We start from the raw sequence: 13,780 nt of genomic DNA, 5'->3' as shown, positions 1-13,780 counted from the left end.
CCAACTTTGGGCAAAGTAATGAATCTGAGCCTCAGTCTCTTATCTGTAAAATGGGGGCAAACACATTCACCTCCCAGGCTGCTGTGAGTGTTAAGTTAGATTTTTTTTTAAGATTTTATTTATTTATTAGAGAGAGACACAGCCAGAGAGGGAACATAAGCAGGGAGAGTGGGAGAGGGAGAAGCAGGCTTCCCACTGAGCAGGGAGCCCGATGTGGAGCTCAATCCCAGGACCCTGGGACCATGACCTGAGCCAAAGGCAGACACTTAACGACTGAGCCACCCAGGAGCCCCAGTGTTAAGTCAGATTAAGAGCCATGCAAGCCATTGTTTAAATGTTAGGTATCAATGTTTTCCAAACAAGGGACATCCTGTGATGCTGGTGACCATTTCCAGGACAGTGCCTGTGTGAAGGGATGTGCCTGCCTGATTTGGGGCAGACCCAGAGAAACACAGGGTACGGGAGAAAGGAAAGACAGAGCCGCTCCTCTGTGCCTTGCTAAGACATTCGCATGTATTATGTCATTGAACGTTCTCCATGGTTATGATTGTTTCTAGTTTGCAGGCATGGAAACCGGCTTAGGTAGAGTGTGCGGGATGTTTTCCCTCTTCTCTCCAAATCCTCAGCCGAGGCCCTGGAGCTGACCTGTCGGGAACTTCCGTGGGCCCCTGGCCTCTGGCTTCTGGCGGGGCTGGTCATGGGGAGGCACCGGTGATGGGAAGGTGGGAGGGGGCGTCAGGTTCTGGTGTTTCGGCAGTGGGTTGTCTGCATCCGTCCTTGAGGCTCTGGCTCCTCGGCCACCCTCACAGCAGACAGGGGCCGCACCCCTCGGCCCTTCTAGCTCTGGGCTGGTCACTGTCCCGTCCTGCCTTTTGCACGCGTGTCCTTTTGTTTCATCGAATTCTGCCCTTCCCTTCTAGATGGTCCTCTGTGAAACCCGATTCACATTACCAGCTTGCATGCCACCTGTTCCTCACCAGGACACAGAAGCCACATCCCTGCCAGCATCACGTGGTCAGGAGAGCTGGCGCCGGGCGTGGAGCTCAAGGTCCCCTTTGAGTCTGTGCTTTTCCCGTGACATCGGGGCACTCGGGTCTGGGCTGAGCCCGGACAGCTGTGAGCAGGCTGATGAGCCGGAGAAGACAGTGATCCCAGGAGCCCCGTTTCTTGTCTACATCTGACGTGTCTTTAGGTCCAATCAGAGCGGGGGGAACAATCACCATGCAGGGCAAAAGAGAGCAGGCTTGGATGGGGCGCAGTGCGTGTGACAGATGTCTTGCCCGTGTCTCGTCTGTAAAGCACACTCCTCCCCGAGAAGGCTGCCGAGTTCTGAGATGCGGGTTCCCTGGGGTCCCCCCCGGGGGGCTACCAGCTGGGTGCATCAGCAGCTGTGCCAGCCAGCTGACCTTTGCAGGGACCGCCCTCCCCCCGCCTCCCTGCCCCAGGCGAGTGTCTGCCGCTGAGCCATGCAAGAGCCAGGGCCTGTGGCCTGTGGCTGCCCCGGCCGACAGAGCTCAGCCCGAGCAGGGAGGCCCAGGGAAGGACCGGGAGAGGCCCTGCTGAGCATCCAAAGGTGTGTGTGCAGGTGCAGACCCCCAGGAGCAGGGCCGCGCATATCAGGAGAGTTCCAGGAGGAAGAATCAGGGCCTTACTCCTCCCTCGTTACTTGAGACCCAGCAGCTGCCTTTGCCCGTCAGGGAACATTCCCTCCACCCAGAGAAGGAAAAGGGACTTTAAGAGCTAAGGGAAAGCTATCACCACCTAGTGACACTGGTGCAAATGTATCTTTTTTTTTTTTTAAAGATTTTATTTATTTATTTGAGACAGAGAGAATGAGAGACAGAGAGCATGAGAGGGAAGAGGGTCAGAGGGAGAAGCATACCCCCTGCCGAGCAGGGAGCCCGATGCGGGACTCGATCCCGGGACTCCAGGATCATGACCTGAGCCGAAGGCAGTCGCTTAACCAACTGAGCCACCCAGGCACCCGCAAATGTATCTATTTTTTCAGGACAGATTTTCTCCCCCTCCTTGAAGGGAACTTTAGCTTTGATATATAAAACATGAAATGAGTTTTTGTGCTTGCGTGGGAAAGATTTGCAGAGAGGCAGGGGAAGGAGAGACATGGAAATGGAGAAGGAGGGAAGAAGTGGACAGACAGAGCGACAGAGAGCAAATAGTCCTGTCCAGGATGGCGCTAAGGCGCTTGTCTAGGGAGCCGATGGTCAGCGGCGGGGAGGCCCGGAGAGGGGGCTAGGGTCTCAGGCAGGTAAGCCCAGCCCAGGGCGAATTCACTGCTGTGACTCTCAATTTAGTTGGAAGGGAGAGGCTGAGAAGACCTCAGGAGAATATTGGTAACAACTTCACAGCAAAACAAAAGTTGATTTGTATATTTAATTTCTTGAATGGTTTGGTAAATGTTACATACAAAATTATTTTGTAAAGGCATGCCTTGTTCTTTTTTTTTTTTTTTTAAAGATTTTATTTGAGAGAGAGAGCAAGAGAGCATGAGCAGGGGGAGGGGCCCAGAAGGAGAGGGAGAAGCAGATTTCCTGCTGAACAGAGAGCTGATTCGGGGCTTGATCCCAGGACCCTGAGATCATGATCTGAGCCGAAGGCAGACACTTAACCCGACCGAGCCACCCAGGCGTCCCTTGCCTTGTTCTTCTACTGTGCATAAAGAGCATAGGACCAGCGCATGGCCAGCTAGAGGCAGGTGTCCCATGTCACCTTGCGGATGAGAAGCCACCCTGGGCTCTAGACCTGGTCTGATGCTCGGTGCTGCCACTTTCAGTCTGCATGAACTTGGACTAACTGCTTAGCTTCTCTTGATCTGCTTTATCCCAAACACCAGGCATGTGTTAAAAGAGACATGTCAGGTGCTGCTATAAGGAAGGAGATCGCTCTGCAGAGTGTGAGCTGGATTAGGTCCACTGGCTCCCTGGGCATGGATTATTCCTCCTCTGGGTTTTGTGGGTTCTGTGCTTATTCCCCCCGGCCCATTGGGAAATGTGAAATAAAACAGAACAGAGGCTTGGGCTGAACCTCTAAAGTACCATACAACGTGTGTGTGTGTGTGTGTGTGTGTGTATCTTCACTTCTGTCTGTGTTTGGGGTGCTGACTGAGCGTAGACACAGAAACCAGAGGTCAAGAGAGAAAGGACAAATTTATGACTTTAGGCAAATGCTGTATAAATTCTTTATAATCTCTAGAACCTGTTAGATGGAACTGGGGATATGGTTTCTAACTGAGGCCAAAGCCGGTCTTCCTACCCCTCTCCCCTGAACTGAAGAGAACCAGGCCTGCAGAGGAGTTGAGTCCCGACTTGTCCACCCACTGGGGTGCTGAGAGTCCAAGAGGGCCACCCACCTCAGGAAAGGGGGCCTGTTCATAGGGCCCACTTGTTGGCTTGCCATTATTTAGCCCCCTCAGTGTTCAAAGGGTTAAGGGTTGGGGTCTAAATCATTTTCTTCCCAAGAGGCTCTTGGGTCCTTAGGCCAATATTCCTGGGTCCTTAGAGGAGAATGGCAGCTTTTGTTAAGATAGAGTCCCGAGGTACCCTTCCCCTGAATACGGTTCCTATTTGCTTTATGTGCATGTAATTGAAAGGGCCACTAATGTGGTTTATCTAAATTTGTTGTGTTCACTCTCAAAATAGAAAAACACAGCGGACAGCTTTAAAATACTAACAGCTTCTAACATTTTCACTTGAGGAAAAAGATAAAATTCCAGATGTGCTCCATCATCAGGCCACATCAGCTTGTGAAGACTTTGGAAGAAGCCTACAGGCCATGGCCAGGAGGGGCAGAGGGGGATCTGGAGGAGGGAGAACTGGAATCAGGAAGGAGACCAAGGTAGGATGGGCATTCCCAAAGGTCTGCCTTCTCTACGGTAATTCTCAGAGGTGTAAATGCTCACTTTTGTCCAGAAGTGGGGGTTTGGGGAGTACATGCTGTGCTGATGAGGGCAGGGAGGCTGGGGCAGAAGGACCTGGCTGCAGTCTGTGACACCCTGTATCTTCAACCTGCCTGACCCTTTGCCTGGACCCAGTTATCCCAAAAGCCTGAGCCACCCCTTACATCCCGGCAATGAATTCCCGTTCTGTGTATCTCATTCAGGTTGAGATCATGTTCTGTGCAACCGGAATTATTCCAGTCATTTAGAAATGATGGGAGGGACCAGGGAGTGTGTGAGACGGCTCTGTGGTGGGGGTCACGGTGAGGGACTGGACAGTCTGTCGAGAGCCCTCACAGATGAGCAGGTGCCCGCTGTAGGGTAGAAACAGCGCACAATTCCAGGAACATGGAGTTCACATCCAATCTTCCTGAGTCCCAGCAGGGGCTCCCTGGGAAAGCCAGTGTGATAGTTGAGCCTCGGTTTCCCCATTTGCACGGCGGAGGAAATACTGAAGCACTGATAGGGCTGAGGGTCCGATGAAAGGCGACGGTGCTCCAGGTGCTCCCACGTGCTGTGTACACACAGAAGCGCTAACCCAGCAGGCTCGCAATTTCCTTCTCTGTGAAACCCGTTGTCTTTCATCTTGTTTTCTCCCATAGTAATAATGGTGATTTACACACTGGAGTTTTACTCACCCGAAATGCTATCACATGCCGTGTCTTGTTTTCTTTCAGTGCATTTTCCTTTGGATTCAGGTGGCTGCTGTGCCTAGGGGAAGTAGCTGGGGAGACGTGGAACTGACATTTAAAATCATCTGTTCTGGTCCGGGCTCGGTGCACACTCGTGCTCATTTAATTGTCTCAACAACTTTGTGAGGCTGGGACTGCCATTTCCATTTCCGGATGGGAAACCGGCTTTCTGCGGGGTTCGTGGTCTTGGGTCACGAAGCTGGCCGATGGAGGAGCCTGGATTCAAATCCAGACCGGGAGGGTAGCAAAGCCCCACCTAGCAGCTGGGAGCCTCAAGGCTTCATGCTAGGAGAGTCCCTGGCTCCTGGGTGGGGCGGGGGAAGTGCAGCAGAAGTGTGACTGTGACCACCTTTATCTGCTCTCTCTTCAGCCCCCCCTGGGGCCCCTCCCTGTGCCTCTGATGTGGGCTTTGCATGCACCTTCCTCCTTCTCGCCTCCTCCTGCACCTCTCATGTGCCTTCCCTGAGGCAGTGGTGACAGCCCGGGCTCTGGCTAATTCAGGCTTCTTTTTCTGGGTTTAGACCCTGGCAAATCTACCTCCTCTTCCTCCCACCTCTCAGGAAGGCAGCTCGAAAGCAGCTGAGCTGACAACTCAGAAGAGAAAACCAGTCGCCAGCAGCCCACTTTCTCCGGGGGCAGCGCTGTCTGTACCTGTAAGAACACCGAATCCTCTCCAACGGCTGTTTTCTGTTGTGTTTCTTTCTTCTTTCTTTCTTTCTTTCTTTCTTTCTTTCTTTCTTTCTTTCTTTCTTTCTTTCTTTCTTTCTTTCTTTCTTTCTTTCTTTCTTTCTTTTTTCTTTCTTTCTTTCTTCTTTCTTTCCTTCTTTCTTTCCTTCTTTCTTTCCTCCTTTCTTTCCTTCTTTCTTTCTTTCTTTCTTTCTTTCTTTCTTTCTTTCTTTCTTTCTTTCTTTCTTTCTTTAAAAAGATTTTATTTATTTTTTAACAGAGAGAGGCAGTGAGAGAGGGAACACAAGCAGGGGGAGTGGGAGAGGGAGAAGCAGGCTTCCTGCCGAGCAGGGAGCCCGATGTGGGACTCGATCCCAGGACCCTGGGATCATGACCTGAGCTGAAGGCAGACGCTTAAAGACTGAGCCACCCAGGTGCCCTCTGTTGTGTTTCTTAAGAGAAGGGTTTAAACAATCCCCCACACATCCTCTTCTTAAATGGAATAAAAGTATGAATGGGTAAATTTCCCTTGGGAGCTATGTCGGTGGAGTCCCTTCTGTTCCGCTCCTATCAGGACTGTTTTTCTAGATTGGGAAACTGCCTTCACCATGTATATACACACACAGATATTATAATATTTTATATACGGGATATCACCTACTACACAGTGGGCATTGTGGAAGATATTGGGGACACGAGGGTGAATAAGATTCAATTCCTGTCTTTAAGTGGCTCACAGCTCCTGGGGCCATAGGATGAGGGACAAGAAGGCAAATGGGGGCTGGTAGAGGGAAGAAAGCCCCGAGGTGTCAGTACAGGGCACCGTGGAGCACAGAGGACAGGCGAGGGTGTCCCCTTGCTCTGGAAGGGAGCCTGGGGGAGTCGAGTCTAAACTGCAAGAGCATGAGGAGTCGGGGGCAGGGAGGTGCAGGGTATTCAGGAGGAGGACAGAGGGGTATTGTAGAAGAGGCAGCCTGGCCAAAGCTCAGAGACAAGAAACGCATTGCTCTGGGGAGTAAACACGTTGGTGAGTCATCGGTGTTATCACTCTTTCTACGTAGGGCTGACACTGACTCTGGGAACCCTGTGGTTAAGTGTGTACGTAAGGAAATGGGACACTATCAACCAGCAGCTTTATGGCATTTGGCAATTTACAAATGTTTTCACTGCCAAGACCAAGGGGTCTCCCCACCGTCCTGTGAGGTGTGTGTGTCTGATCTTGTTATAGTTCTAGCTTTATACTTGGGAAAATCAAGACTTAGAAGAGGGCCATGTCCCTTCTGAGCTTAAAAGTGGGTTGCCTCACACTTTATATTGGTTTTTAGTTGCTGCATAACCAATTAGCACACGTTCAGCAGCTGTAAACAACCCACGTTTGTTATGGCAGTTTCCATGGCTCAGGGGGCCGGGACAGAGCCCCTCTGGGTTCTCTGCTCCAGGGTCTCACCAGGCTGCTATCCATGGGTTGGCTGGGCTGCATTCTCATCCGAAGGTCTGGCTGGAGAAAGATCTACTTCCAAGCTCTCCGAGTTGTTGACAGAATTCCTTTCCTTGAAACACCAGGAGCCACGGTAGTTTGCTTCTTTAAAGTCAACCAGGAGAACAGCACCCTGAGGGAATCTGCTAGCAAGACAGAGTTTTGTATAATGTAACATAGTCACAGTGACATCCCATCCCCTTTGCCGCGTTTTATTGGTTGGAAGAGGTCCTGTCCATATTCGAGGGGGAGGATATTATAGCAAGGCATGAACACTAGGAAGTGGGGATCTTGCGACCACCTTAAAGTCTGTCTGCTGCACACTTCTAACCTTTGCCCACGGGGGCTCCCTCCCCTGGTTCTCTGTGGCAAGTCCCACCCATCCTCTGAATGACAGCTCAGGTGTGTCCTGGTTCCCTCGGAAAGACTCCCTGAACATCTCTTGCTCCTTCCATGTGTTGCTGCCTTCCTCTCTTCCCCTGGATCCCTGCGAGGTTTCAGACCCTCACTGCTGATCTGTGGGTCTCTTTCCCTCCAGGTGGGAGCCAGGCCTTCTCATGTTTGCATTCCCAGTGCCCGATGCGTTGTGGGTGCTCATCAAGTATTTGTAAGTAATCAGATCGATGACTTAAGTGATTTGCTTCAAGTCCCAAGTCTATTTAGGAACTTGAGCCCAGTTCCAGGCCTCATTCCACCACACCACCACCTCTCCCTTTTCTCAAAAGCCCAAGTGGAAACTTGTTAGCACTGTGCACTCTCCTGTTAGAACCCATTAGATTTAAAGGGCCAGCTCCCCCTAAGACATAATGGCAACGGATGATAACATACAACATTTTCATCAGGTTTTTTACTCTTCAAAGCACTATCATATTCAATACCACAACGAATGCCTTCCATATCCAACTGGGTTTGGTCTCCTTATAGATACCATAAGTAACAGGTTTAGAGAGATGAGACAATTTGCTTAAAACTATACAGACAAAACGGTTGCAACGCTGTGTCGCAATCCAGGGCTGCTGATTCCTTTCAAGATCCAGCAAATGTTTACTGTGTACCAATTCCGTGTCGAACACCACTGGGGATGGACATCAACAGGATCACCATCTGATCCACGGACAGTTCACACTGCCACCTAGAGGGAGACTGCTGAGATTGCAAACATAATACGAATCGAAGGCACCGATAGAGTTTTATGCAGTAAGTGTTTGGGAACTCAGAGGAGAACTACATCACCGAGGGTGCAGGGGTTCCTCAAAGTGTGCACATAAAGTCCCTAGGAGGTAGTAGGTAGAGGAGAGCCGGAGCACGTTCTTGACAGAGAAGAGCCTGAGCGAAGCCTGCAGAAGAGAACGCCAAGGTGATGCTCTTGGTTGACTTAGGAGCAGCGCACGGTGAATTTGAGACAAGTGGCAGGAAGAGCACCTAAAGGTATCCTCTCTTCTCTCTCCTCTCTTTTACTCCTGTTTCCAGTGCATCTTCCTCTACTCAAGGCTTGCTCCCTCGGCTTGTTCTCTGGAATCTGCTGCTCACAACTTCACTCTGCTGTATTTCCCATTTCTTCCTCATCTTCAGCCTGCCCCTCACGCTCTGTTCTCAGGGACTCCCACTGATGGCCGGGGCCAGCCTTGACCCCCATCACTCTCCGAGACCTCTCACCATCAAGCCAGCAGTGACCTCACGGTGTGTTGGATTGCTGAACACTCGCGAGGACTTGACTCCCGTGACTGCTCATCAGGCCGTGGGGTCCCTGGGCCCTGCTTCCGCACACCACACTCCTGGGTATTGGCCCACATCTCCAGCTGCTTGTCCCTGCCTCCTTTGTTGTGGTTCTCCTGTTGTTCTTAGGAACACTTCAGGATTTTATCTTCTGCCATCTCTTCATCTCAGAATGAGGGAAGGGCTGCACGTGCAAAGACCCTGAGGCGCCAAGGATCTTGTTGCATTTGATGAGTTAGAAGAGGCCTGTGTGGCAAGCGCTTAGCTGATGAGCAGGCCTCTCCCAGTTGATGTTGGACATGTGGGCACAACCCAGGCCACGAAGGGCCTTGCAGGTCATTGATAAGGATGGCATTTATTTGGTATAATTGGAAGTCTTTGAAGAGCAAGAAATGGGAATGACATGATTCTCTCTGTATATGTAAAAAATCACCCTAGTTCTGAGGAAACTAGACAGGAGAAGAACAAGAGTGGAGGCAGAGAAACCAGATGGTATATTTTAAATGTAGAAATGACAGTATTTATTGGTGAATTAAATGTGGGGACAACCAATAGAGAGCCTCTTTCATTTATTTATTTATTTGTTTGTTTGTTTGTTTGTTTATTTTTTAAGTAGGCTCCATGCCCAACAGGGAGCCCAGTGCGGGACTTGAACTCATGACCCTGAGATCAAGACCTGAGTTGAGATTAAGAGTCAGATACTTAACCGGCTGAGCCACCCAGGTGCTACCTAGACAGAGGAAGAGAACCCAAAGGTGCCAGCTCCTCAGGTCCTCGTCCCACACCCCAAAAGGAGAATGCCAAGGCCACAGGGGCCAGAGAACAGTGCAGCACAAGTTGTGGGACATCCCTGCTGAGCACCTGTGTAATTTTATAATCTCTTATACCCTTGGGGGTCGGGGGAAGCCTCATACCTCATAAGAATCCCAGAGGTCGTGGGAAACTATCTCCTAAAAGACTCCCTGGGGAAATGGGACGGGGGCAGCTATGGATTTGTAGTAGCTCCTTATAAGCCTCTGGTCCTCTCATATTCTGGAAACATCACAAAGTGTTCTATCAAGACTCACATTGGCGATGATGGTTTGAGGCTTTGTCTGCCCAGTTTATGTGGATTTGTGTAAGGTCACCAGGGCATCAGGGAAGAGCCCATATTCCTCAGTATCACTTATTATAATTGAAATTCATATGATTGCAAACATACATGGTACTCCCTGTGAACACTTACTACATTCTACGTACTTTACATGTACTAACTCACATATTTAATCTTCATAAAATTTCTATGAGATAGGCACTATTTTTGTCTTGATTTTGCAGGTAAGGACCCTGAGCCACACAGGATAACTAACCCAGGCTAGTAAGGGATGGAGCTGGATTTGAACCCAGGAGGACAGGCGTTATGTCCGTGTTGTCCACTGTGATTCCCCTGGAGCTAGAATGTATGGTGCATAAGAGGAACTCAATAAATATCCAGGAACTTATTGAAGACCAAGGCAAAACCAGAAAAGATTTAAGGCTGATGGATGTAGGGAATGAAGGAGTTGGAGGGGGTCAAGGGTAACTCCTCACTTTCTCTCTCGGTGATTAGGTTGTTTGTGGTGCCACCAATCCAGATAGGGCATTAAGGGGAGGAGCAAATCTGAGGGGCAGTCACTCTTAGTATTTTGATTTAAAGATGTCTGCAGACCTGCTGTGTGGAGATGCTCAGCAAATTATTGAGTAAATAAAGAAAAATGAGATACATTTTTTTCCTTCAGGACGCTCAGAGAAGTATCAGAGACATAATCCCAATTCAGTGGTGCAATGACGCTGGGAAGTGAAGAGGAGAAAGGGTAAGGACACGTAGAGAGAGCCTCACATGGCGTGTAATCCTTTATCATCCTTCTCCAAAGCTCCTACACAGTGTCGAGGACGAAGTGGAGCCAATGATCAGGCCCGGGGGAGCTATTCTGGTCTTGACACATAAGCAGTGGGGTGTCAGGAATTGAATCTATTCTGGATAATAGTTCTTCCCTGATTGTTCTCCCAATTAGGTGATGTCTCAGCTCCCTGTCATACCGGATTTCCTTAGTTTTTGAATAGAGTCTCCCTATAATAACCTGCTTTCCTTAATTACCTTAAAAGGCTGTTCGTCCAACTCCTGGCTGATGTCGATGCGATTGTGGTAGTCAGTGTACGATGAAGGTGGATGTGAGGGAGGGCCCCAGATGTCTACGGAGACACAGATGGAAATGGTCCTTGATGGATGCTGGGGTGGGTGATCGTTGTCACAAGAGATCAGACCTCCAGGGAGAAGAGGTCTTGGAGGATAAACACTTCTGAAATGAGGGCGAGGATTGCTTGCGTGTTTACTCCTGCTGTCCTTTCTAACTGTGTTCTCCTCTATCCTTAATCAAAGGAGGCAGGTTTTTAGGACAGGAGATTTTGAAATGGGGAGAGGACTTGGAATGGCTAAAATGGGCCCCCTGGTGGACATGGACTGTTCCTGTGGGTCAGGCTCAAGACCTACTTCTGCCTCCCTGTTGATTCCTTGCCTCTGGGAAGATCACAAATTCTTCCCCATTACTGCAGGTCTGATGAGCATTTATCTTCATGCATCACCCCGGTAACCCTGGGGACTTCATCTAATAAATGGGGAGAACACTTCCACTAACATACAGGGTTCCCAGTTCTGTCACACAGCAACCCTGTGGTTAAACTGCTATTTGTCCGATTTTATTGATTAAGAAATGGATGCTCAGAGTGACAAGACCTCCGAGATCATACAGCTAGTAATGGCAGAATCAAAACTGGTTCCCAGATTTCTTGATTCCTGGCCCAAACCCTGTTTCCACCACGCTATAGTGCTCTGGGGGTCCGTTCAATGACAAAGCCCTCCATCCCCTCTGCTTCCTCCAGTCTCTTTCCTGTACCTCAGGGTTTTCTACCTGAGTACGTAGGTCAAGGGTTTGATAAGTGGTGTGGTGCTTAAAAAACACAGGAACCCTTCCCTGTGCCCGCACAAAAATCTGCCTGAGACGAAGATGAACCTGGCACGTGGGTAGGTCTCATTAACACCGCACGACGACCGGGAGACAAATCCACGCCTGAACCGTGCCCTGAGAGCCCGGTGGAAAGGTGAAAAGAAAAAATTCTCACAGGGAAGTCAGCAGACCTGGATCCAGGCTTGTTTCGTCCTCACTCTAACAGTATTTGTAAGCCAGGGAATCTCCCTGGGGCTCAGTGTCCTTGTCTGTCAATTAGGAAAGCCCGTCTGTACAGGCGTGTGAATGAGCTGGGTAACGTGTCAGGCGAAACAACGCTAAAGCAGTGCTGTAATTATCCTGGAGGGCCGGGAACCTGAAGCCTGATACATAATTGCTTCTCTCCACATGGGAAATAGGACGAGACACTTGCTCACTTCTTTTCCCCACAAGGGAATAGCAGTTATCTAGGGGGCATTTGGTTTGGTTTTTAATCATGCACAGGTGTTGTAAGATTCCGACAGAGTAAGAACCTCTTTGGGTGCCCCTTCACAATCTCTCCATGTAGAGACAGAGAGAAGATTATTTACGCCCCCTTCCATTATTCACAGCCTCTTGGAATGTAGAATTCAATAATTCAGAGACCATACAAGCTTGAGGATTGATGGTGAAGCTGATAGTTCTTACAAACACAGCATGCAGCAGCTGCAGAAAAGTCCAGATTCCAGCTCAAATGCACGTGGGAACAATTGCTGGATACCCAACACTCATCAGAACCTTGGAGAAGGGCTGTCCTTCTGGTCTAAAAACGACTCTCAATCACAGGGGTGGGGAGCATCCATAGCATCCACAGGAACAGCCACCCACCTCGTAGGAATCTGGGTAGGAAAATGTCCACCCTCTGGCCACCTGCTACTCTAAAGCTTCTTGGAGGCCATTCCACCTGGCATAGGTCCAGACCCACAGTAGGTGTTTGATGACTTTAAACAAAGTGAATGATCTTCATTTCTTAGCTTTTTGTTGTCTATACTACAACACATATGGAACAGAGCTGTTGGGAGTTGGGAGACCTGTGTTCTAATTTGTCCACTTACTAGTCTTATTGCCCATGGAGAAATGTCCAGTCCGGTGTCCAGAAGTTTTCCAGAGGAAAGAACCTGCAAACTGAATCCAGAGAAAAAGCAGAGAAGCTAGCTAACGAGGGAAGAGATTTTCAGGGAGGAAGGGCAGTGTGGCATTTGAGGAGGAAGAGTCCCAGGAAGTGACCACTGGGTATGATAGTGAGGGGCCTGTCCACACTCATCTCTGGCCTCATAAATTCAGTGTTGTTTCTCAGGCAGCACAGCAATGCAGGCACGTGGGCAACCCATGTGGGCCCACCCAGAAAACTGAGCAGTCTGGCGTCTGACTCCCTGCATTTGGCCCATCCTGGGTCCTTGAGTCCCTGGCTCATACTCTGGCTCTGGTGTCCTCTCCTGACCCTCCCCTCAGCTTGGCAAGCTGTCCAGACTCCCCTCTGGCTCACAGAGCTCTGTCCTCCTTCCTGTTTGACTCCGAATCTGCTCTTGATTTCAGAGCTACCTGTAAGTCTGGACAAGAGGCCTTGCTTCTCTGCCGGCCTCCCAACCCCATGGAAATTTCCACAGCTGGATGGCTCCTTGTTTCAGGGTTCACAAGGCCCTCACTGGTGACCTCCGGAAGTGAAATTTAGGTGAATCCTTAGTGAAAATGCTACATATTAGGAGTATAATAATCAGCATTTTTGCGTTACAAGTACAAGAACCTTGGTGATGGAACAGGGTCCCAGAAAAAGCCAGGAGTTCAGCCGGGCCTCTCCTCCCTGGGGGGTGGGAGCCACAGCTCTGCTGGATGTGCACTGCGGGGAGTGGTCAAGGCAGGTTGTGGCTTCCTGGAGCCAAAGGAATGTGAGCATGGTGGCCAGGGTGAAGGATGGAGACAGAAAGGAACAGCCCGGAGGTACAAGCCCAAAAGAATTCTGCTGTGAGGCAAGAAGCAGGTTCTGTAGTTTAACAAAAATAGGACTGAGCTGCAGGAGGGGAACTCGGAAGTAGGTGAGGCTGGGTGGGCAGGGGGAGGGGCCTCTTGAAGAGTGCCTGCCTCCAGGCTGGGCTTCGAGGACAGAGCAGAGGAGGTAGAACTGGTTTGGACAGGTGGGGCCTGAGGGCGTGGGCTGAGAGGTTGGTCCTCCACTGGGAAAGGGAAGCTGCCTCTGAGATGGGGAAGGAGCACTGCAGATATGGGTGCGGGAGAATGTTGGGGAACCCAAGAAGGAGACTGAGGGGCCTGCTCTGGA

The sequence above is a fragment of the Mirounga angustirostris genome, unplaced genomic scaffold (genome assembly GCF_029215605.1).
Source record: "Mirounga angustirostris isolate CCGP_5_RB_7025 unplaced genomic scaffold, mMirAng1.0.hap1 SCAF_4, whole genome shotgun sequence".
Classification (NCBI taxonomy): domain Eukaryota; kingdom Metazoa; phylum Chordata; class Mammalia; order Carnivora; family Phocidae; genus Mirounga; species Mirounga angustirostris.
This window is presented reverse-complemented; position numbering follows the sequence as displayed.